General features: G+C 37.2%; 1 protein-coding gene across 6 annotated transcripts in view; it reads right to left on the bottom strand.

The window, feature by feature from the left end:
* dchs1a (dachsous cadherin-related 1a) overlaps positions 1 to 26,987 on the bottom strand; it is a 140,541-nt gene that overhangs the window by 70,583 nt on the left and 42,971 nt on the right. The gene's annotated exons all lie outside the window — the stretch shown is intronic.

Below are 26,987 nucleotides of genomic sequence, written 5' to 3'. Positions count from 1 at the left end.
CACTGCAATTTTTAAGAGTGATATGACAAAAGGGGTTTTTGCACCAGAGGAACCTTTTCATAGTTCCTAGAACTATTGTTGGAAGGAACAGTTTTAGTTCTAGGAACTCCTTTTGGGGGAACTAAATTAGCTCCTACTTCAGAGTAGGCTCTAAAACAGTTCTACAGGAACTACCAGTGACTTAAGTGTACACTGATTGGCTACCCAGCATTTTTAAAAAGACATGTAAACATATTTACTCCACAAACATGGAAAACAGCTATAACGGCATTTACCTGTTGTCTGCAGCATTATGATATATAACACTGCAAGTTGTCATAGGAGATTTAGTTAGATTTTCATGATCTTTCAATTGCGTAAATTGTGAGTTTACATTCCATCTCTGTTATCACAAAACCCACGACACACAACAAGAAAAGCTCCGATCTACTACGTGGTGCGAAAGCCCCATAAAACAACCATTTTGGTTCCCCAAAGAAACTTTCAGTGAAAAGTTCTTAAAAAAAATTCTTCATATTTTAATAATCTAAAGAAGCTTTTTTTCCTACTATAAAGAACCATTTGTGAAATGGAAAGTTTCCATGGATATCAAAGGTTCTTCATGGAACCACCAATAATAACTTTTGTTTTTAAGAGTGTAGATCAACACACTTAAATAGTGAAATCGCAAACAAACTGAATACAGTTTTAACTCAACAGCTATCTATAGTTTGTAACGCAAGCAAAACACCCCTCAGTAGCTGTAGACCCCCAAGTGAAGAGGTACAACAGACTCGGCAACCAGATGGTTTTGTGGTCTGGCCCCTCCCGCTCCCCGGCTGAGCCGGGGAGTGTGGCGCCTGAGAGGTTAGCAGGCGGCCCTCATCAAGACACCATCTCCAGACTCTATTTTTATTTCAGTCGCTATCAGACCCCATACCCCTCTATTTTCCACTTTTACCCCTCGTTCTTCATGTCTCCGCAACTTTTTAGTTCCCTCACTCCTTTTTATCCTGAACTTGTGAGTTGGGATTCTGTCTCTGGAAAACAGACAAAAATGTTGGTTTCTGGATCCCAATACATTTTAACAAGTATTTGTTTTCCTTGCCAAACTCTCTCTCCGGCACTACCTTGGCAGCTGTAGCCGAGTCCAAATGCATTACACCAAGTTCTGTCGCATTGCATGCTCTAATGACTTTTCTAACGGCGTCTCTCAACGTCTACGCTACACAATGGCATGCATTCACCAAACGAGGGATGTCTTGATACTTCCGCATGGGGCATTTTAAGTGGACGCTTTCAGGGTTGCCAAGCACGCCGTTGTGATCGTCGCACTGAACGGCGTGTAGAAATGGAGCTGGCGGATGCTGAAAGGACCATGGTGGCCCTTTCTGAGACCCGCATTCAAATGCGTTAAATGTCACGATTGTGCGTCGGAGGGAATGGATCACTGTATTTAACCAGCTAATCCAACATGAAGAGTCAATTCACGTACAATGTGGTTATGTGTATGACCCCAGCTGGGGTTCCCTCTGCTTTCAGACGGGATGTTTACCATCACAATGTGGTCGTCTCGCATCCATTCGCCTGGGAGACAGAGACAACCTGGTGTTGATGATTCAAATATAAAGGTTTAAACAAGAGATCTAGCCCACTTCAAATAATCTTCGAGTTGCTGGTGTCAGTTTGTGGGATGATATGTTTTCACAAAATTAGTTGAGGTAAATTTCAGCAGTTTATAGGTCAAATCAACTGTTTGGATGAGGTGGGGATTTGTCACGGCACACTCTTTGTGCCAATGAAGACTCTGTATTAGCATTGTGAGCTTAAAGGATCAGTATACATACAACATTAAGCTTCACAGTTCTCTTTATTCACAATGAGGTGACAGGTCATACTTGTGAGACTCAACAGAGAGCCATAGAAGTTTATTTATTTAAAAAAAAAAAGGCGAACTGACAGAATCAAAACTATCTTGAGAGTTTTATTTGAAATTATTTATGAAATGAATACCAAAAATGTCACTAATATTTCAAACTAATGAGCTCAAATCAAAGAATGTAAGAACTTGAGATCTGCTTTCTGAATCTTGAGAGATATATTCCCACACTTTGCACTACCGTTCAAAAGTTTGGTGTAAGTAAGATTTTTTTAAAGAAATTAATACTTTTATTCTACAAGGATGCATTAATAGTGACTGTATATACAGTCGATGAAAAAAATAACTATTTCAAATAAATGCTGTTCTTTTGAACTTTGAAGTGAGTATGAAGTGTTTTCAACATCATGAGAAGCACCAAAGCTTCTTAAGCACTAAATCAGCATATAAGAATGATTTCTGAAGGATCATGTGACACATGTGACACGGTTGTTAAAAATTCAGCTTGGCCATCACAGGAATAAATTACATTTTAAAATATAGTAATACAGAAAAAAAGTTATTTTAACCTGTAATAACATTTCACTGTTTCTACTATATTTTAGTATATTTCTATATTTGAGATTATTCAAGAGATTATTCAAAAACATTTAAAAAAACTCTCACCAAACACAAACTTTTGAGTGGTAGCGTACCTTTAAAAAATGATCCAAAATAATTACCAGTAAATGAATAATGAATTCATCTGATTTTATTGGAAATAATGAATTCATTATTTATTTTATTGCAAATAACGTACGAGCATTTTAGAGCCTTGCATTAAATTAGCAGACTAACACTGAGCTGATAAATAAGGAAAGACCAATGCAAACAATTGAAATGTAGTCATTTGTTCCTCATCAGAGTAGTCTCCATAGCAACTGTGCCCAAACAGACTTTCTTCCTCTGAGAGATTTTGAGAGGGGAGCTAAAGAGAGGGGTTTGGGTTCGGCTGAATTAATTTGAATTCATTAATTATGTTGTAAGAAACACTTGCTGATTGTTCTAGCTCCATCTCGAGTAACATGTTTTTATTCCATTTAATATTTTTCAAGGTCTGCTTATGCCGTTTATGTTTGAAAGTCAAATTCTGTGTAGAATATATATTCTGTATGTTGTATAAGTATATATATGTATGGATGTGTGTCATTTAACATGCCCCATTACAAGTGCTAACACTTGCAATGCCTACAACTGAGATGCTTGTCTTTTGAAGTTGAAAAGTAGGCATTAATAATGTAATACTTACAGAGAGAACGCAAATCTTTCCATTAGAGATCCCCTGACATCACATGGCTAATACGGTCACCACACCACCCAAGCTTTTCTCAAAGACCACACCAAACCCTTGTGTCTCCAGCATTGCTGAGCCTAAGCTACCAGTTGACTTTAATGAGCTTCATTATTTGAGCCAGCGATGGTCTGCGATATGGAAAAACGATGGTTGCTTAGCATGAGAAAGCAGCCGCTACCACCACCACAAGTCATATCAAAGCACCGAAAGTGAAAGCAGGGTCTGAAGTGTTCATTAAAACTGTGCTAGTCTCCGAACCAAAGCCTCTGAGGCTAATGAACTCAACAGGGAGCGTATGCACACAGTGGAAAAAAGTGTCACAAAGGGTCTAAAACGTGAAATGTTCTTAAAAGCTTTTAAACCGGGACTGCTTTTTTAGTTATATCTTAAAAAAACTTTCATTCTCCAATATAGTGCACTTCAAACCACCTGCCAGAAGGAAACAAAGAGACAGCTGCCATGTTAATGAAACAAATTAAAGCATTTTCAAGTAAGCAATAATGCACAATATTAGCTAATCTCTGGTCCTTAGAGGAAGAGTTTGGCTTTAACACTCCTCTAGTTTAACAATACTCATTTTAAATTAGTCTTTGGTGTACAATGCTGATCTCAGAAAAAAAGTGCTCTCACCCAATGGGAATTAGTCTGTATTTCACTGGGAGAAACACAAGAACTAATCTTTTACAAAGCACCAATTTGCCTGCATCAAAGGTAGCTCGTAATTTATTACCTACTAACTACTATAAATATTTAAGAACATCTCTGATTACAATCATCAACACTTTCTCTGAACAAATTAAAACAGATGGTCTATATGAGGATCTGTGCGGGGTTCTTTTCTACTTCTAAAAATCCAGAGCAAAAAGAAACAATCAGTTCACTGAATGAGATGATGTTGGATGGATTGTTTTGGAGACTCCTCTGTCTGTGTTGGACCAGAGCGCTCAACTCTACTATGGAATATCATCAGTGTCTCGGGCCCGTATTCAAGTCCCTTACAAACAAAAGTTGACATATAATCAAATCACTTAAGTTTCACTGGTTTCGCTCCAGGGAGAAAATCAGAAAATTAATTAAAGGATGGATTGCGAGGTGTTTTTAATGGTCGCCAGCTCTAGCCACCTTGATCGACACTCCAGCATTTTTGGTGCCAAAAAAATCCTCACCATTTGTGTGTTTTGGCCAATCTTTTGACAACGTTCACAGACACAAAGTAGGCCAAACCCTGTAGATTTTGCAGCAGGCTTCTTACAAGGAAAGAACATAATTCACTGCAAGCTATATTGGAAAACAAAAATCTCTCTACCGTGTCAACATTGAATTAATTTTAGCAATTCATTCTAGTTTCATTCATTCCACTGATATTATTATTATTATGATGACGATCAATGATAAACTAAGTGTCAATGAAAAAGCAAGGAAAGATATTTTTAAAAACTTAAATACAATTAAAAATAATTTTTTGCAAAAAAGTTTAAATTTAATAACTCTAACAATGTAATGTGGTGTAAAAAAAAAAGTACAAATATTGATATATATATATATATATATATATATATATATATATATATATATATATATATATGTGTGAATTTTTCCTTACATGTCACTTACATGTGAACATTAAAAAATAATATAATTAATATATATTAACACAACTAACGATAACTGCACAGAGAAACGATATTGTTGGAATCTCTTTTATATTGTTGAATTTTTTTTTTTCCCAGCTGATGAATGATAAAAGCATTGAAAGCCAATTAGAATCCATTAAACTTTAAAGAGCTCGAGCATTTAAAGTGGCAGACAACAAATCTACAGCACATGCTTAGAATGAACGCTGCTATTGTTCATCGGTGTGGAGGCTAACATAGTTACTGTTGTAGTTATTTTGTTCTTGGTGTGAACGGGCTTTAAGAGTGCCACCCAAGCCGCTGGGTCCACACTTTTTGGCTTTTACAGTGCCTAGTGGCTCCCTAAGTTCATGGGTGTCTATAATTAATCAATAATCTAATTAAACAATACCAAAATGAATTCAAATATTAATATTTATTACGTTTAACGCATATTTGTCAATGCTAAACATTCCTCATTTATCTGTAATAAAAATAAGAGGCTAAAATTGTTATTTATACAGTGATACTGTCATTCAGTGTAATAGACAACACTGTGGTGTAACAGAGAATTTGTATTACACTGAATGACGAAACCTCTACTTTAGCTAATATTGCAGGCAATCAAATGGCCACCTATTTCAAACAGTGAACTTGACCAGTAAAGTTAATCAAAAGTATTCACAACATCTACTTGTTTTTCAAAAAAATCTAACATTAAAAGTGTTTTTTGGCATTTCACTAAATGACGTGTGTTTTTGTGACCTATGTTACCACACCATGAAAAGGTGAAATTATCAGGTATTCAAGAGCAATAAAATCACTTTTCTGCAGCACCACATGGACTTCCAGGTGCCATTTAATGATGTCACAGACTGCCGAATGACTATCAGTTTTTTATATGATTTCAGAATAACTTCTTATTCCTGTTACACTGAATGATCTCAGATAAACTGCATTTTCGGGACAAAAGTCCCCTGTCCCTTTAAATACTTAAAAAAAAAAAAAAAAACAAGAAGACATAGTCCTTTTAATATAACACAGCCAATGAAAATGCCAAGACAACAAATATATTTTTTAACTTATTTAAAGATGTATTGATAAATTCAAAGTCTGGACCATTACACTGAATGACAATTTTACACTTTGGAACATTATTTCCCACATATTTTGACATTTTATTGTCACAAAAGTCATTTGAAATATGAAAGTAGACAATTAATTGCATTTAAGAGGTGTTTTCTGTATTTAAAATGACTTTTGTAAATGTAATTTGATGCGATGTCTCGTCTTTGACCTTAAAAATCACAAATATATGAATCAATCATGATATATGAGTCACACCACATAATGCTTATTATATAAGGGTAGTCAAATCAATGAATGCATACGTACCATTTTTAAATGTATTTTTTAACAAATTAATAGATATGTGAAAAATACTATAAGTATCATATCTATGACCCATTAACAACCCTATAGCTGACAGTGTTTGCTCAGTGAATGCGAAAAAAAAAAAAAAAAGACTACATTATTTAGGCGTGAGATTAGTCTCTTTCAAAAGTACAAGTGTTGTCTGCTTCAATAGCGCCTCGCTTCTTCCCCGTCTGGCGGAAAACAGATCATAAATTTAATCTAATCACGTTGGCACCTCATCAGACCACCCAGATCCCTTATCAGGACCCCGGGGAGACAGATCCGCCAAGACAAGGAAGTCGCCTCATATGTACACAAACGAGAAACAAAGAAGAGAAAGAAGCAGAGGAAGAAGAGGAGGGGGAAGATGAGTCTGCCGGTGTGTCCTTTGAGTTTGGCCGTCAGTGACCCGTGCCCTGCTGCTGCCACTGTCGGCCAGGCATACATCACACATACTAGATAAACACACAGAGCACAGCAGGCTTTCATTCAACAGACTCAACAAACGTATGTGCTCTTAAACAGCTCATTGATTTTCTGTAGAATAAACTCACTCACTTGGAGACATAATCCACTAATAGCTAAGCAGCCTTTCATGAGTATATTGAATTAGACATGTTCACAATGATGAACTTCACAAAGACAGAGATGCTCTATTTTCTTAACCAATAAAAAGTCTTGCTACTGCCAATACATCCACAGCATGCTGCTGTGAACATGTAAGAAATACTTCTGCTGCACATATACAGTAACATATATGAAATAACCCCCATACAGCATACATGAGCCACCCCATAGCAGATCTATACAGGTGGAGCTGGGGAAGGTGGAGGGTTTGTGAAGCGTTCTGCAACAGCAAGCACTAACAAGGTATTTGAATGTTGAGCAGCAAGCTCATTGGCTGCTGATCCAAAAAGAACCAGTCAGCTATACCATGTGATAATGATGTCATTATGTCATATTGAGTTTGACCTATTGGACTGCACCATCTAGAGTTTCATGACAGAACTTCAGATTAATATTGTGAAGAATATATTACATTTTAAAATTATAGTTTTGTATTTTATAGGGGTGCTCCGATTGATCGGCTACCGATCACTATCGGCCGATAATCGCTTTGAGATGTTTGATCGACGGTCTCTAAAAAGGCTGATCTCATAAACTGATCTAAAGCTGATGATGTGCTTGCCGTGAAAGATTTGTCGACATGCAGCGGCACCGTCTCAGTCTCGGTCCGGCGCGGGTAAAATAATTATAATGCTGAAGGTGAAGTACAATTCATATTTCTTCATTAAATAACTTCTAAAGTAATTTGAAAACTTTCTTTAAGACATAATTTCACAAATCACCACGCGCGCTCTCTCTTTCTCTCTCAAAATGTGCAAATGGCTTCAAATCACCACACATTGCGTCTGTCTATAAGCGAGCTGCACGCTGAACAGTTGACACAGGAATTGTCACTTGCACAATTGAGGCAGTGTTGTCACTAAAGTTTATAAATTGTATTTCTTTTTAATTCTTGCCTGTGTTTAAACACTCTCCTGGAGACCGTGCACTCATGCACACTCGAAGCACACACACATAACGCTAGGTTCACACATACTCTATTCACAGTGCGTAGGCCTATGCAGTGCGTATTTTTACCGCGCTCATGTTAACGGATTTTAAAGCGTTCACACTGCACACGGTTGTGGTCTGGCAGTGCGTTCCAGAAGCAGTCTGTAGCAGTGCAGCAATTCATTCCACACCGAGTTTGCTGCAGGGTATGCACTGAATTAAAGTGACAGCGCATTGTTTGCAGTAAATATGAAAAATGTAGTAATTACACCATAAATGCATATAATTAAAGTCTGCTGTGTCTGCTGTGTCACAGTCAACACATATGGCTTTTTGGCTAGGTTTAAAGGAAAAGAGCACTTTTAGATAAACAAGGCAATAATAGATGGCACTCGTGGAGGTAGTAAAACAAAGTTCTTTATGAACCGCAGGATTGCTTGTAATAAAGATTTAAATGCAATAGAAAAAGCAGTAGAGCTGGCTGTTTCTGTCAATAGTAAGTTTGTGCTGTGTGTAAGCTATTGTGCAATAATTGCACGAGTGTAAAAACAAAAATGCACTGTATGATCGAACATTTATGGTGAGATAAATACATATTTTTGAATGTCTAAAAAATGCTCCCCTCCACCTTTCAAATGAGCCTCTCACAAGAGCCACCTATAAGATTTTCAAAATGTCTGAAATTCCTAATTGGAGTATTACTACAAATAATTCTAGGCTTTAAATAAGGGTTTAAAAAGATCTGTATCGGTGATAGTATCGGCAGATGCTGCTTTCTGCGATCGGCAATCGGCCTCAAAAATCCTGATCAGAGCACCCCTAGTATTTTAATATATCTAATTTATTCCTGTGATGTGAAGCTGGATTTTCAGCAGCCATTACTGCAGTCATCAGTGTCATTTTAATATGCTCAGAAATCATTTTAATATGCTCATTTGGTGCTTAAAAACATTTCTTATAATTATAAATGTTGAAAACAGTTGTTTTCTGCTTAATATTTTTGTGGAAATCATGAACAGCATTTATCTGCTTTCATAACTATCGCTTTTGATCAATTTAATGTGTCCTTGATGAATAGATGTATTCATTTCTTAAAAAAAGAAAAAAAGATCTGCTATAAAAAAATTACATGCAAACTTATTGATGATTTATCATTTCTGCATAAAAAATGCATATAGGGAATAAAACCCAGGCCAAAAATAAAATCTAAGAAAGAAAAGTCTCCATAGGGCCAAACTAGTTAGCAATACGGTAGCAGTACCCTTCAAAACTGAAGAAAGACACAGACAAAAAGTCTGTTCTCATTGTCATGTCAACCAATACTGCAGCCCAATTCCTAAGACGGCTATTGCTCATCACAGTGAGTTGCTTAAAAGTCCCTCCACCTTTCTTTCTTTTCTCTTCTCTTCTCTATCTGAGCCTCCATCAATCAGTATTGCTCTATTTTTTTTGGAGCCTTCGCCACTGCATGCCAATCACCTCCTTCCTGCTCTTTGTTCTGTTCGCTCATATTTTCCGGACTTGTCCCAATCCATTTTTCTCTTTGTTCTCTCTGCCTTCAGTGGCCACTCCGCAAACTACCGGTGCCAAGGAAGGGTGTGTGCTCGTGTGCCTGTGCGAATGATGAATAGCTGTAAGTCATTTCATCGATGGCAAACGTAGATTAATAGGGATATTTAAAGCCTTTACTTATGTTAAAATCCATCGCGAGACACCAGCAAAAACCCTCACAAGTTTCTCATTTAACCCACGTCATTAGGCCTAGATTCAAACAACCCGCAGCGGCACCTCTCACTCGATCATAAACCTTTTCGGCAGCTGCCAATGGTCATTTTTCCTTTTGAGCCTACCAAGTGTGGTTCTCTGAGATGATGTGCTGACACAGCTTCAATTAAGAATGGAATAAAGTCCGAAACGTCATTTTTTCTCTGTATACTTGAACGTTTACATGCATGCAAATCAACAACTGTAACAAACCTTTGCTAATGTCATTTGCAATGATCTGGACATTTGAATTGGGATCCAAGGTTCATATTTTTCTTCTCTGCAATGAAAGGAAGCATGCATGGACTTTTTGGATGATACTTGGATAAGGAATAAATGAGAAATAAATGCCTCTGTAATGGATCCTCCAGGATACTGAACTCGGCAAGCTAGGAGAGAGAGAAAGCCAGCGAAAGGTCATAAATAATCACATTTGAGTAAGCATAGATGATGGTTAGCAGTGTTAGAGTTGATAGACACCGACACCAGTACAGATTTATGCAACACAAACTTATAGAAAAGAAAACCGCACTGCGGTGTGCTTGCTGCAGTCCAATTTAAGCACAGTACTGAATGCATCTTTAAATATTTAAAGTTAAGATGAAACACTATTCTTCCACATCCAGCAACCCATTTGCAATATGACACATTTCAGAGTGAAGCAATTACATTTAATAAGAAAAAATTACTTTAACCAGCTTAAAATGTCTCGAAAACCAGCCATCAGACCAGGCTAGGACCAGCAATCCACCTTAGGCTGGTTTAAGACGGATTTCTTCAGAAGGGCTTTAATTGCGCAAACTACTGTTAAGATTTTAGAAAGGCTGCAATAATATATTTGGTTCACGCTGGGCTTTTTAGATGATGTTACTGGAAAAAAAAAAAAAGGCATTTGAGAGACAGCAAGTTATTAAATTTTGAAGGAGTATTTTTCTTTGAAATGAAGAATCATCAACAGAAACACCAGAAACATGCACAAAGAAACAAATACGGTCCATTTTGATTTCATGTTGTCTTTAAAGAATAGTTATAGAGTGCCATCTCGGAGAAGAGGTGATCAAGTTCGTGTCTTGACTTAAAAACATTGAGGATGCTGCCTAAAATGTCAGAAACACTTCTCAAACAGAAAAGGAAGGCTTTGATAAAGCAGTCAGGTTTACACTTGAACCAGACTTCAAACAGAAAGAAGAATCCCTATTGCATCAGAACCCGGTAGGTCTGCATTTCCATCCCTGAGTCAAGCAACACTATTCTGACAGCATTAATGTTTTTGATTAGAGACATTTGATGATATGACACATTCTGAAATTTGTGCAAGGTGCATTGGCAATGCATAAATCATCTTGTGTGGGATACCTCCTGGCTGTCTAATATGAGGAATACATTTGAAGGGGAAAGCAAGGTTGTAGTTGAAACGGCACACGGATGCTAAAAGATCAAAGCGTCGATGCTTCAGAAGATGATGGTGCACAGATTTGAGTGGGACACCTGATGGAAATACATTAGACCAGTGGTCTCAAACTGTGCTGACCCGCAGCTAACATGCCTCATGAAAATTAAAATATATATATATATATAAACATAATAGGAATTGGTATTGTTATTTTACCACATTTGATATCTAATTTTGGAATTATATATGGAATTTTAATATTGCCTTTGAGTGTCTAAGTGCATAGCCTAAATTTGCACTTCCTTACAGGGAAAAAAAAGGTTAAACCAGCCTAAGCACTTTGTTCTGGTCTTAGCTGGTCTCCCAACCTAGTCAGGCAAAACACATTGGCTAGTTTTAGAGAGGTTTTGGGGTCCTTTTGACCTGGAGAAACCACTTGACCAGGTTGGAAGACCAGCATGGTAAAAAAGAAATAGGAAAAAGTGAATCATCTAACAAAATGGTGGGACATTTTTATGTTTGCTTTTAAATTGACATAACAAAAAAAATTAAAGAATACTATTAGTCAAAATATGGAATTATGGTGCATACAAACTATGCTTTCAAATAAGCTTTTCTCATTGGTAAAACATTGGATGAGAACATTTGTGGCGACTAAGTGATACTTATATGTACTGATTAGTTGTCGATTGATATTTCGTCCAATGTTTGCCTTTTTTTGTTTTTGGTCAATAAATGTCAAAAGCTAGACTTCTAATTTAGAAATTATGATGTAAAATAAATATAAATTGAATTGCAGCATGTTATTTATGATATTTACTATCTCAATTAAATAGGACCCTTCCTCCTCAAGGGGGGACGCTTTAATTCCCCTAGTATTTATGAGCTGTGAGGGAGGGCAAATGGAACATCTTTTTCAGGAGAGAAAAACCTCTAAGATCACTAAGCTCAACACTAGTTCTTTCACAAGCTCACGGACTAACTGAGGAGGTTCCCAGCTTACCATAAATCTGATTCTCTCCTGGATTCCTCCTGGTAGTGTATCGAGTCCCACAGGTGCATTTGAATCGATCCAGAGACGAATCTAAGGCAGATTATGATGTCTCTTCCCACCTTAACACCTTATGATTATACAAATCACTTACGAAGAGGTCCTCAAGAGATCTTCTAATGATGATTTATAATACAACTATGTGATTTTTATGGAAGCACATCAATTACAGGTGCATCTCAATAAATTAGAATGTCGTGGAAAAGTTCATTTATTTCAGTAATTCAACTCAAATTGTGAAACTTGTGTATTAAATAAATTCAGTGCACACAGACTGAAGTAGTTTAAGTCTTTGGTTCTTTTAATTGTGATGATTTTGGCTCACATTTAACAAAAACCCACCAATTCACTATCTCAACAAATTAGAATACTTCATAAGAGCAATAAAAAAAATATTTTTAGTGAATTGTTGGCCTTCTGGAAAGTATGTTCATTTACTGTATATGTACTCAATACTTGGTAGGGGCTCCTTTTGCTTTACTGCCTCAATTCGGTGTGGCATGGAGGTGATCAGTTTGTGGCACTGCTGAGGTGGTATGGAAGCCCAGGTTTCTTTAACAGTGGCCTCTTCAGCTCATCTGCATTTTTGGTCTCTTGTTTCTCATTTTCCTCTTGACAATACCCCATAGATTCTCTATGGGGTTCAGGTCTGGTGAGTTTGCTGGCCAGTCAAGCACACCAACACCATGGTCATTTAACCAACTTTTGGTGCTTTTGGCAGTGTGGGCAGGTGCCAAATCCTGCTGGAAAATGAAATCAGCATCTTTAAAAAGCTGGTCAGCAGAAGGAAGCATGAAGTGCTCCAAAATGTCTTGTTAAACGGGTGCAGTGACTTTGGTTTTCAAAAAACACAATGGACCAACACCAGCAGATGACATTGCACCCCAAATCATCACAGACTGTGGAAACTTCACACTGGACTTCAAGCAACTTGGGCTATGAGCTTCTCCACCCTTCCTCCAGACTCTAGGACCTTGGTTTCCAAATGAAATACAAAACTTGCTGTCATCTGAAACGAGGACTTTGGACAACTGGGCAACAGTCCAGTTCTTCTCCTTAGCCCAGGTAAGACGCCTCTGACGTTGTCTGTGGTTCAGGAGTGGCTTAACAAGAGGAATACGACAACTGTAGTCAAATTCCTCAACACGTCTGTGTGTGCTGGCTCTTGATGCCTTGACCCGAGCCTCAGTCCATTCCTTGTGAAGTTCACCCAAATTCTTGAATCGATTTTGCTTGACAATCCTCATAAAGCTGCGGTTCTCTCGGTTGGTTGTGCATCTTTTTCTTCCACACTTTTCCCTTCCACTCAACTTTCTGTTAACATGCTTGGATACAGCACTCTGTGAACAGCCAGCTTCTTTGGCAATGAATGTTTGTGGCTTACCCTCCTTGTGAAGGGTGTCAATGATTGTCTTCTGGACAACTGTCAGATCAGCAGCCTTGCCCATGATTGTGTAGCGTAGTGAACCAGACTGAGAGACCATTTTGAAGGCTCAGGAAACCTTTGCAGGTGTTTTGAGTTGATTAGCTGATTGGCATGTCACCATATTCTAATTTGTTGAGATTGAGTGAATTGGTGGGTTTTTGTTAAATGTGAGCCAAAATCATCACAATTAAAAGAACCAAAGATTTAAACTACTTCAGTCTGTGTGCATTGAATTTATTTAATACACGAGTTTCACAATTTGAGTTGAATTACTGAAATAAATGAACTTTTCCACAACATTCTAATTTATTGAGATGCACCTGTATATACAGTATACAGCCATTGCCACCCTGCTCTCTAAAATATTGGTAATAAAAAAACACACATCAGTTGACCACTATAGTTCTAGTTTGATCACAGGTGGAAAAGTTTGAGAAGCATCGACCGCATTAGCCCATTCATTTACTCTCCAACACTCCATCATGAAGCCCCGATGGATTCTGACTTTAGGCAGAGCTGGAAACATGTGTCCAACCCCCGCTACCCTCTCAGCAACACTGTGCCTGTTTTACAGAATCATTGACAAGCCCTCTGCGCTCCTAGCTACCGCCTCCAGCCTCTTTTAATGGAGCCGAGGAGGATTTGAGGAAGATGAAGGTGCTGTCATTGAAGACCACATTTCTGGGCAATGCACCATGAAGTCTTTCGAGACTGACTGCACTGCCCTACTCGAGAAAAGAGAAGAGGGGAAAAAGTTACTCCAACACCTAGTAAAAGCTCAGGAGCGGAAGGTCACCGGTTTTCCATTCGATCGGCGAGAAGTACTAAAGATCCTTCCTCCTCAAGGGGGGACACTTTAATTCCCCTAGTATTTATGAGCTGTGAGGGAGGGCGTATGGACCATCGTTTTCAGGAGAGAAAAACCTCTAAGATCACTAAGCTCCACACTTGTTCTTTCGCAAGCTCATGGACTAACTGAGGAGGTTCCCAGCTTACCATAAATCCGATTCTCTCCTGGATTCCTCCTGGCAGTGCATTGTGTCCCACAGGTGCATTTGAGTTGATCTAGAGAGGAATCTAAGGCAGATTATGATGTCTCTTCCCACCTTAACACCTTATGATTATACAAATCACTTACGAAGAGGTCCTCGAGAGATATTCAAATGATGATTTATAATACAACTATGTGATTTTTATGGAAGCACATCTGATTTACTGTGAAACTATATGCAGGCACATCTGATTTACAGCACAATTATATGTGTTCTTCATGGATGCACTTCTGCTATGTCAGAAACATTCTAAAACAAGCCTTTTGGTTTCTGGAGCATTAGATAGACATTTTTATTAATGTAATCAAAAAGCAATGTGAGCTATGAGTGCACAACCCTTAAAATACATAAAGAAATCAAGTTTGCTGTCTCCGTTTCTGACGCAGGACATCTTGTGTGTTCTGCTGTTTGTATATCTGCTGTACTAAACCTTGAGATTTACAGATGTGCTTCTTCCAAGTAAGCAACACACTTTCAAACATCTTATTCTCAGAGTTATTGAACATGGACCTAAGTCATAAATAAAGCGAAGTCAAACAAAATTATGTTCTCTCACCTTTACACTAACAATTACTCATCTCACTGAACTCTAAGTAATCTTATTCACAATGAGAAACAGGACAATCTGACTTGGGTTCAGTTCCCGAGCGCCGCCTGCTTGGTAGCATTATTGCATTCTCGTTATTGCAACTGGCAGAGTTTAATCAGGGGCCTGAGGTTGCTGGCAGACATAAGGGATGCATTCTTTAAAGCAGCGACGCTCGGAATATGGAGACAATTTGCTCAGCGGTTATGATGTTTAGGCCGGAATATATATAAAAAGACAAGATGAATTACGAGAGAGCACTTCCATGAAATTACAGTGCGCCTTGCAACAAGATGTGCCTGAAATGTAAGGAAGCCCATTTCCGCCTCACAGCAAAAAATAAAGCAGATAATTGGGAGATTATTTTTGGGAGAGCCATATAGTGAGACGTAAAAACCCAATTCCGAGTAACATTTATTTATTTACAATCTGAGGTGGAAACAGAATTCCACAAAATGTGTTAAATCCTTCTGAAATAAAATTTATCTTCAAGGAAATTTACCTTGTTTAAGGCTGTTTAGATATTTTTGCTAGAAAAAAAAGACAAAAACATTGATATCAAATTTTTTTTTTTTGTGAGTGAAAGAGAAGGAAGAATAAAGAGACGCCAAGCAAACATTGGACAGAGGAAGAGACACCGATGGGGAAGCATTCACAGCTAACTCCAGCTGCTGATTTGAGGCTTCACTCCAACTGCTCAGACACCACTGTCCCTCTGGAGTGCATTTTCCTTTCTCTCTTTTCTATCTCTCTGTCGCTCCTCCATCACTATCTTCACAGAATCTTGGCAGTGATCTTCAGAGGTCCTGCTCACCTGCAGCACAAAGTCTGGCAAAAAACAGCATCTAATAACAAGCAGGATGGACAGTCACCACCCAAACAGCACAACCCTGATTCCAGATGTGAGCTTTGGACCCCCAAAACCATAGTAAAATCCTGTCCCTCAAGAGCCATATGCTTCAAAAAGAATGCAACTCTATCAAATATAAAAGAAAAACAAATGTTTGCTCTTCTGAATGACACTCAAAATCAAATCAAATTAAGGAAATATAGTTTTTGTCAATCTGCTGTAAAAAAAAAAAAAAAAAAAAAAACAAGCTGATAATTGCTTATACACTTACATCTAATGTTATTAAACTAGAGTTTTTAAAGATTTATTTTAAGTGAGCATTAAGCGATGACAATTTGAATCTAAATTGTATAAATAGAGGAAATGAGCATGCATAATATCAACCGATATCTGAAAATCTCCAGTAATGTCTGCTAATCCTCACATTTTCATTTGTGTCAAACTTAACATCTGGCATCTACCTTGAATAAGATCCAAAGCCTGACTAGTGACTACCAAACAGCTGTAATGAAAACAGAGAACAAACCACAAGACCATGAAAGACAATTTTTCATCAACTCGTCCCAAGTAACTATTCAAAACTCTCTAATACCAAAACCACCGAACGGTCCATAAGTCTTTCTTCTCCCTCTTTCTTGCTGTTGTCTTACCACACACATACATCTTAAATTTGTCACTGCTAAGCAATGCACTTTGAGCACTTTCCTTCACACCCTAGTAAGTCACACATTTTCCCCCTTGCTACAGTTGAACAGATGCATTGGATTTGAATTGATGGGCTCTACGTGCTATAAAAACACAGGCAGTTGCCTCAAGTGGAGCAACTCTGACCTGGACACCCACAAAACGTCCAGATGTGCGTCCATGTTTATATTCGCTTCAGTGCGCCCGTTTGGCCTCAAACGAAGTGCTCGAGGAAGTATTATATTTGCAAACACATTAAGTAGTACATCTCGTTTCCTGCAATTTGGCTGCTCTGTGTAAATACTGTGCTAAACCACAGAGACGGGGTAGCAGGGGCACAGCAGTTAGCGGCAGGAAAGAACAGCACGGAGGAGAACTAAAAACAGTGGAGGCTTGGCCCTAAAGTGATAGAGCGCCTGCAGTAGAGAGGACAGGAGTATGCCACCGAGACTGTCTGCATGGCTTTCCATCTTCTTGTATTTGCTTAGTTGGTTACATTGATTGCAAGGTTTGCCTGTAAACAACTGCACACAACTAAACAGGGAGCTCAGAAGTTAATATTAGCAAGGCAACATTCAACAACATGAAGAGACTTTGGAACCGTTCAATTGGCATTTCTTTTTTCTGTTTATGCAAAAACATCTACAAAACTTGCAAACATTTGGAAGCTACTTGTAATTGTTTAAACTGTGCCGTGTAATGAGAACAGCAATTTATCAAAGTGCACAAAACAAGCCAATAAGTGTGTGTGTACTTTTTTCCCAGGGTCTTGCTTTCTTGATATCTATTTACATTTTTTTACTCTTTAATATATACATGATAACTGCATTTTATTGAAGTATATATGATTTTTAGGTAACACTTTAGTGTAGGGACCAATTCTCTTTGCTTATTAGCATGCCTATTATTAACATTTGTTTATTAGTACTTATAAAGCACATAATTTGCATTACCGTATTCTACATCCCTAATTCTACCCAATACCTAAACTTAATAACTACCAAACTAACTATACATAAGCAGAAAATTAGGATTTTATTGAGGCAAAAGACATTACGGTTTGTTGATGGCGAGAATAGGACATTGTGTGACTGATATTTGTTGTTTTAATTTTTAATAAAGGTTTATATATATAAAATTTTACATTTAAAAATAAAAAAACTAGTCTAAAACCAAAATGTGACCCTGGACCACAAAACCAGTTTTAAGTCACTGGGGTATATTTGTAGCAATAGCCAAAAATACATTGTATGGGTCAAAATGAATGATTTTTCTTTTATGCCAAAAATCATTTGGATATTAAGTAAAGATCATGTTCCATGAAGACATTTTATAAATTACCTACCATAAATATATTAAAACTTAATTTTTGATTAGTGATATGCATTGCTAAGAATTTCATTTGGACAGCTTTAAAGGCGATTTTCTCAATATTTAGATTTTTTTGCACCCTGAGATTTTTTCCAGATTTTCAAATAGTTGAATCTCGGACAAATATTGTCCTATCCTAGCCATACATCAATGGAAAGCTTATTTATTCAGCTTTCAGATAATATATAAATCTCAATTTCCAAAAATGTACCCTTATGACTGGTTTTGTGGTCCAGGGTAACAAATATAGAAAGCAAAGCTATAACTGGAAAAAAACTAACAAAAAAATATATATAAATTACAAATTTGTCATTGTCAACTAGTTGAACTAAATGAATCACTGCAATCACTGCACTTTGCATTCGAGCAAATAAACGGCATTCAAATTGGTCAATTCTATCCAAATCTCTTTATTCTTACAAAAACCAACTACATAAATAGTCAACTTCCATATCCAAAAGTGGCCATGTTGAGCTCCCCAGGCATTTTCTACACAGTCTCTGCTTCAGAATCCAAAGAGATTTATCAAAAAAACGGTTGCTATGATCCACTTATTCAAGGCCGTTGTGAAAACGAGCAAACAACTATGCAAAGTTGCCTGGCACCAAACCAGACTGGAGGAATGATCGTCTTTTGTGTCCACTAAAGCAGTGTGACCAAGTCATTGGAAAAGCGGAGAATGGCTTTTGGAGACCAGAGGAAAAAGGCAGCATCTGAGGCATATTCTGAAACAAAAAAAAAAACTGGACATCTGATCAAGAGAAAAATGCCATATGGTAGTGTGTGTGCAGCTTAATGAGGCATGCAGACATCCACTCCTCCTCGGACCAGGAACCAGGTCCATGCAAAAGCCTGCTGAGCTCCGCTTGTTGATATTTTGAGTCTAGCATTCAAAGAAAAACTGAGCCAGTGAGTAAAAGCATAGCAGTGAGATCAATTTAAATTTGCTGTAAACAATTTTTGAAGCAACACAGCAAAAACAGATTACCTTAAATACATATAATTTCTGAAAGTCCTAAAATATTCATAGAATTTAGTTAACATTTCATCAAATACGTTTAAAGTATTGGACAAGATATAGATGACTCAAATTAATTTAGAGTGCCTGAATATACATACTGCACATGTAAAAATTTATAGAAGGTCAATATTGTTGAAAATTCAGAAACACAAAGTAATTCAAGAAATACAAACAAAATGAATAAATAAATAATTTTAAAAAATGTCTCATTTTCTGTCCTTTTTAGATGTTTGGAAACTGCTATGGAAAAATGTGGAAAATAAGTAAGCTAAGGAATTGCACATACTACTGTCAAGTTTTTGGACAGCTGTTGCTGTCAGTATCCGGAAACCTCTTTCTGCTTCTGACTTTCCAACAATTTGGCTGATTTAATGTCTGAAGATGGAGGAAAAGAGACACAGCTGGAGTGCACTTGTCTGATGCTGTGAGTGATCACATCTCTGGCTGCAGTGATAAGAGTAATATGCCCCAAATTGTCCCGAACACGAATACACCTTTGAAAAACCTGGCAACGCGGTAAAGACATATAGTGCTGCCCTTGACTAAAGAAATCAGCAAGTCTATTTTTTAAGGCACGGGGGCAATCAAAGACTGTGGAAGATAAATGGAACAATATCAGTGATGTCTTTTCAAGGACAGTGCAGGACTTGGAGTTCACTTCCAGCAGAGATTTGCCAAGGCACGACTGAGACAGGAAATGCCTTTGAGGCTACAAAGGAAAACTGATAGACGCACAAGTTGTACTCAGAGTTCTGAAACGGGCAAATGCCAAAATATTTTGGTTTGGCTCAAATATTCGGACTCCTCTCAAGTTCTGAAAGAGCCTCCAGTGTTGACAGATCTCTCTAAGAAGTTTTTGGGGTGGTTTGGTTGTTCTGACACCCTCCTAATGAGCTGTGAAGTCAGATCAGATAAGGAGCTGTGGAGACACACAGCTCCCCATGAGGAAGGAAGAACATCCCATAAAAGCTAGGGCAACTTTTGCCATGACAGTAGAGGATTGTTGGCACTCATTTCACCTCCTTAGATGATTATAGGGCTGCAAGATCAAAATTCAGTCAATAATTTTTAACATATATATATATATATATATATATACAGTATATTTAAAACATATATTTAATCTAAAATGCTGTCTTGCTTTTTTCTCAATAAGAACCATAATTTTAAATTAAAATTCCAACCAGCCACTGTAGCTAAGAAGATTCAAAAGATAAAGATGTTTTACACAGTAATTTTACTGAATGAATGCAAGGAAAAATATTTAATAACTATAAATATAAAATCAATATCTATCAATGTACTTCATTCAAATATTCTGAGATATGAAAAATGCTACACAGACACTTTCATTGAAATTTTTGAGCGATGATGAAAAAAAGGTTGAATCACAGTTTGGAATCAATTCACTAAAATTGATCCATAGAAACTGATTCAGTGATTCACTTAATCTATTCCTTTATACATGAAACTCTCATATTTATGAATAACAATTAAGAAAAGAACAATTGTGAAATTAACCTAACTAATCTTTATGAAACGTAATGGCCAAATAAAAAGTGCATTAAAATCATTGCAACATTCACAATACCGCTTAATTTTATAATGCTAGCAGAATTACTGCTAATATACCCTTAATATTCAATTTATCTCCAGCCCTATTGCATGAGAATGGTACTATTTTCTGGAGCCCATTATATATCATAGAAAAAGAGTACAAACTAGCACAAAGATGAGTGATTCAGGGGAAAAAAAGGCAAATAAAGGCTTTAGAAATAGAATGCCATGCTAACAAGACTACGCTAACAGATGATTGTTCAGGTCCCTCAATGAATCTGAATAGGACAAAGGCCTTTCCTGCCTTATTGTGCTGTGGAGACCTGTGGAGCAACCACACTCCATCTTTTTCACAGCTCTCTCAATTCAAATCATTAAGAAAAGGGAGACTTGACTAAATGTACCAATTATGCAGCTGCCTCACAAAGAGTGAAAAACGCTCGTCACCCCGGTGGTGAACATGTCCAAGACCGCAGTTGGAGTGTGTTGTGAATAGTAGCCTTAAAAAGTGAAGTGTCCTAGCAGAAGAGACAAAACAGCAGCGGAGTTCAAGCCATTCTTGTGCATCTACCAAGGAGAAGCCTTTCATCTGTGTCCTCCACAGGAGCTCCAAACTCTCAGACTGGTTAGAGGGTTCTAATAAAATTACACAATAGCAGGGTTGGATCAATACAGAAATTTTGGCTTTGGCATGATACCAGCTGGGATCGTTGCTTACAATGGTCTCAACTGATGAAATGACTGCTGACAAAAGTTTGTCAACTTTGTAACAAGTATTACAGCACAAAACCCAAGAAATGTTCTACATGAAAATTAGAGATGCACCGATTGACCGGCCCAATTCAGCTTCACATCTACGCTCACATCCACATGTAAACATGCCGTCGGCGTGGACATTCTTCACTGTGAGTGAAGACACAAATTTCTCAATTTGTAATACGTGTAGGGCCATAGTAAACAATAGGGAAACCACCAGAGGGCTCGATTAATGCTTGTTTAGGACAAGTAGGGTAAGCGTACCTATTAAGCTCACGTGCTTATCACACTTCCATTTTTGAGATCAGATTATAAAAATAAAAAAATAATTTATTACCCTACTTGATGTCTTAACCAATTGATATGTTTGTTACTATATACCTCTTATAATTTCAAGTCAATCAGATCATTGCACACTGAGATACGAGGCTCCATGTGTTCACACTGTCTGGCGGCCATTTTGAAAGCTGTCTAAAAACTTTCACCAAAAGATGAGCCCCTTAAATGTAAGTTTTTTAGACATTTAAGCCTTTATTTTGGGTAAGTTTCACTACTTATTGTAAAAATAAGATATTAATGTTCAGACTTTTGCATATTATAACCTGGAACTTGAATGTGGGAAATAATTACATTAGATCCAAAAGATAGTTTTAGCAACATAGCGCAGATGCTACAGAACACAGTTAGCTGACTAGCTGTATAAGATTGTGTGCTACGCTAACATATTACTTCACAGGCATTACTGGCTTGTACTTTTACTTCCATAATATTATAAATTGTCAGTTTATTGCTGGTCTGTCGTTTTACAGTGCTGTAATCTTTAAAGATTTCATATTATTTTAAGGTGAGCTTAAAGGGTGCACTACTATGAAAATCACACAGCTTCAGCGTGACATCAATAAGAAAAAGTATAAGTCTGCTTACGAGTAGTAAGGGCCTTAAGTTATGGCCTGAAATTAAAAACAATCTTATCATATTAAACAGTTAAGGTATGGCAGGACATTATGAAATGTGCAGGGAGAAGGGGCTTTTTGTCAGGGCTGACATCTTTGACTGGTAATAGAGTTTTTCTCCCTGGTGTTCAAAAATCCTTATTCCATAGATGGCATGGAAAGGGTATAAGAGTGGCTGGTGATTTATTTTTAGATAACACTTTAATGTCTTTTAACCAGCTAAAGGACAAATTTGAGCTTGAAAGTGGTAGTTTTTGCAGTAGCCCCTCACTGCAGAACAAAAGATCCAGGGGGCGGGGTTGGATCCACATCCATGGGGTGGAGATTGGTAGGTTTAGGGGTGGAGATGGGTGGGTTTAGGGATCAGGGGGTGGGGACGGGTAGGTTTAGGTAAATGTAAGGTGGGAGGAGTTGGATCTAGATCCAACCACACCCCCTGGATCTTGTGTTCTGCAGTGAGGACCATCTCAGTTTTTGGGGATATCTTCAGATTCGCTATTTTATTAACTCTGGCAACCTTAAGCCTCCTGGGGAAATGCCTGTATACTGTGAAATAGATGATTGTTTGTTGAAAATGACTGAAACACGACACCTTATTTCAAAAGCTTACCTTCTTTTTTACTCAATGGATCACAGTGGTATTGATAATATTTGGCGTACTTGGGAGAAAGCTCTCAGTACTGAGTATATCGATGACGACTGGTTAGATACAGTTAAATCTATTAGAAGTATATTTACTTGCAATAGACTGGTCGAAATGCAATACAAATTATTGCTAAGACTCTACATTACCCCACGAATTCTGAATAAGATGAATAGTAATCACTCTCCATAACGCAATAAATGCCAGAGTGAAATTGGAACTTACATGCATTGTTTTTGCCATTGTCCATTCATCACAAAGTTTTGGGAGGGAGTGGCACGGAAGATGGGGGACTTTTTTAAAAATATATTTTACCAAGGACCCTGTTTTTTTTTTAGTTGGCTTGCCAGCAAAAGACATAGCCTTAACCGCTAACCGGTTTCTACTCTGCGATAAGTTCCTGTTACTTTCTAGAAAATGCATCCTTATTGAGTGGAGTCACTCTAGACCCCCATCACTTTCCCTTTGGTATCGAGGGATCTTCAGAATATTACCTATGGAGAGACTTACTGCAATGGTTAGGGGAGACAGTGCCATGTTTGAAGAGATGTGGGGGCCTGTTATGGAACATCTTCCAACCAGATTACAAGAGATTATATTTAAGGGAAGATTTGTATTTGAATAAGCACTCCTTTTTACTGAATAACTGGTTTATTTATATTTATTTATTTATTTATTATGTTTGTTTTTTTTCTTTCAGAATTATTATTGTTTTGTTTCGATTATTGTACCTTAATATGGTTTAACCTTTTGTATTGTGTTTTCGTCTGTTAATAAAAATAAAAAAGTATCATTTCATAGATATTGTTAATAATAGTTGTTCATATTAAAATATGTATGAACTTAATACATGACCTAGACTATTTATTTAGCAAAAATTCTGTCATTGTAATAAATATTACATGAAATTTATTAAAAATTGTTGCTGCTCCAATAAAGCTCAGTGTGCTCTCTTTAAGCTCTTCCACATTGAACGTCTATGTAAATACTTCATAAACAGACTTTAAATATAAACTGATGGTTGTCACTTTAAGTTAAGTTAACCGATTTTCTATGGATTCTGTTGATTCAAATCTGCAGACTGGCTCTGATCTTTGTTAACTAGCATCAACTTCTCTAGACTGTACATCTGTGGAAAACTGGGGCAAAAATCGTGTAGTGTATGCCAGCCATAAGAGACTATAGATAAGTTGACATCCATTTAACAAGAAGTTTCATAATAAGGCTAGTTTCTGTGTTCATCCCCATGAATTAAATGTTTTATTGGTTTGTTTTATTTGATTTTTGAATGTTACTTACCTGAACGTGGACTAGCCTAGATGTTGCAATGTGCTTAAATGACACTTCACTATGAATATATAACTGATCAAATTGATCTTGTTGCTTGATTTTAGTGTTCTGTTTTTTTTTGTGATTGACTTTTTACCTTTAAAAAATTATATTTTTTACAATTATTCTTTAAAAATTTTCCTTAAAATAAACAAGAATTTTTAATAAAACATGATGTGAGCTTAATGGGAACAGGGGTGTGCTTAAAGGGTACAAAAATGTACCCATTAAGCACAGCCAGACTTTCTGAATTTAATGATGCATATCTTAATTGCAATGCTTTTGTCATTTAAAATAAAATTAAATATTTTTGTGTGAGAGATTAATATTTTATTTTAACATAACTTTTTGTACTGAAACCAGTATCTTGTGCACTAAAAATGTCTCAATGTAGATTTTGCATTCAGTGTAAATGATAATGACATTTTCCTCCAATATCAACATGATTGCAATGTGACACTGATTTTATACAATAGTAGTTCAATAAACAAGAAGTTAAAATTAAGTGACATATAAGACACAATATTATCTGTTTTTGATCAATTTCGCTGACGAAAAGAGTTCCAATCAAAGCCACACAGCAAAACTGTTGTGTCTCTCCAAACAACACACAGTTTTGTCACAAAATGAATCCACGTTTTTGAACAAATCGAGTGAGTTAATGACTCAGTAACCCATTCATAAAGAAAGTAGTCACTTGACTTGTTTCTGAATGAATCAGCCATTTGAACAAATCGGTTGAATGAATGACTAAACGACTCACTCATTAAATCAGTCATTTGCTGCCACCTACAGGTGGTTTGGTTTAATTTTTAAAATTATCATTGCATTTTTCCCAACTTAGTCCAGATTGGGGGAAATGTAATGCTTAGTAATTTCTTTTATTATTTAAATATTTTATTGCATTGCATTTTTTTGTGTGTATGCTGTCAATTGAACTTGAATTGAATGTTAGCACAACTTTGGCAGCCCTAAAATGCAAAAACTTAAAACCATATTGAAACTAGAAAACTCCACAACTAACAATGATATCATGAAAACGAATGAAAACTAAATTGACTGATAATTAACTCAGTTTTACGCTTTATAAATAATAGTGTGTAGTAAATGAAAGCAGAGTTATGGTCATAAGAATTTAGTAACATGTCTGATAATTTTAGACACCCTCGATTCCAATGCCACAAGTCTTTTGCATGTTATCTTTATGGTTAAAATAAAACTGGGTATAGTCACTAGAGTTTTCACACTACAAAGGGTGGAAATTCCACCAAAAGAGAAATAAAACCCAGTTAATTATTCCTTAGCCCAACGGCAGTGACGCACAAGTAAAGTGACAAAACCTAAAATGTAGTAAATCAGCAGTGCCAGTACACATTAAACTAATCATGCTCCGCTGTGAGGGATACACTGGAAAAAATGAAATCAAGCCCAGTTCAGATGTTAAATGAATGATCACAATAGCCCCATTGTAATGGCATTTGGACAGAAGCTTTGATTCAGAAAAAGGGAGGCGGTGGGAACTCTGCGCTCAGGGATCTCTGATGAAGGGAAAAAAGCAACTCATCAAGTGCCGTGCTGTGATGCTTGGATGTGGATTTGGCAGTGATTTCTGCAGTCTGTGCATCATCAAACTCCCAACTGCTCTTGAGTGGCATGCCAGCTCCCATCTACAGCAGTCGTTCATGCCACAGCCTGAGAGACAGTTGGTTTGGACCTCGTCCTTGGCAAGTTCGCTTTGATGGTTGTAAGGATAGACTTAGTAACTCCTTATATTGTTCTCGTGTTGAAAACTGAAGTCTTTTGGCAACTGTCTGTAAACCATTAGCACTCATTCAATGAGGATGGAAACTGACAGCAAGACAGGAGCCACTCGATCAGATTTGATTTGCACTTGATTTGTAGACCCGAGTGCTGCTGATCCGATTCCTAATTCCGAACTTAAGTAATACCACTTTAAACTTCTAATTTTACTCCCAGACCTCCCACTTGACCCTGCGCAGCTCCTATTCCCACTCTACAGCAGAAAGGAGTCAGCCAGTCCCAAAACCTCTCCCAGGCACGATCCTCCCTCTCTCCGGAGAATCCCCAGGGCCAAGTTCCCGTCTGCTGGGCCCTCTGTTAGCTCGCTGGAGTGTGTCTCAACCCCCGCCAGCACAAATCCACCACAGAGAAAGCATTAATGTGCCTTCACTTGATATGTGACCATGTGAAATCACACGTTTTGATTTACTAGGAAATGTATTACAAGCTTTGAATTTGCCTGTGGAGAAACTTATTAGAAAAACACTTTGAAGTCCCTGTACAGACATTGATAAAACACAGAGAACAAAAAAAAAAAAGGTTTGTGTCTTTTATAGTCAGCAGACAACAGGGACTATGAATTCAAGGCCAGATGAGACCAAAGTGCAAACCTCAACTGACATCTCACACTTTTTCACATGAAAAGTAAGGTTATGAATATAGAACCGGTTCTTTGTAAATACCAGAACCAAAAGACGTTGCAACTTGTTCAGTGACGTCACAACACCTACTGAAACTACAGCTTGAAACAGAAAGCAAGACAGTCCAATTACAGAACAAATGACTAATGATTTGATTCACTGTAGTGAATCAAACACATACAGCGCAACCAGCATAGTCAAACTGACTCATTATCTTGCAATGGAATCATTTTTTTTCCAGAAATATTTTTATATTTACTATTTAACTTAATATTTAATAATAAAAAAAAAAAGAACTAAAAGAATCACTAATGGAACCATTAAAAACAGAAT

The sequence above is a fragment of the Onychostoma macrolepis genome, chromosome 15 (genome assembly GCF_012432095.1).
Source record: "Onychostoma macrolepis isolate SWU-2019 chromosome 15, ASM1243209v1, whole genome shotgun sequence".
NCBI classification, from domain to species: Eukaryota; Metazoa; Chordata; class Actinopteri; order Cypriniformes; family Cyprinidae; genus Onychostoma; species Onychostoma macrolepis.
The sequence above is the reverse complement of the archived record's forward strand: the minus strand, read 5'-3'. Positions and strand labels throughout refer to the sequence as shown.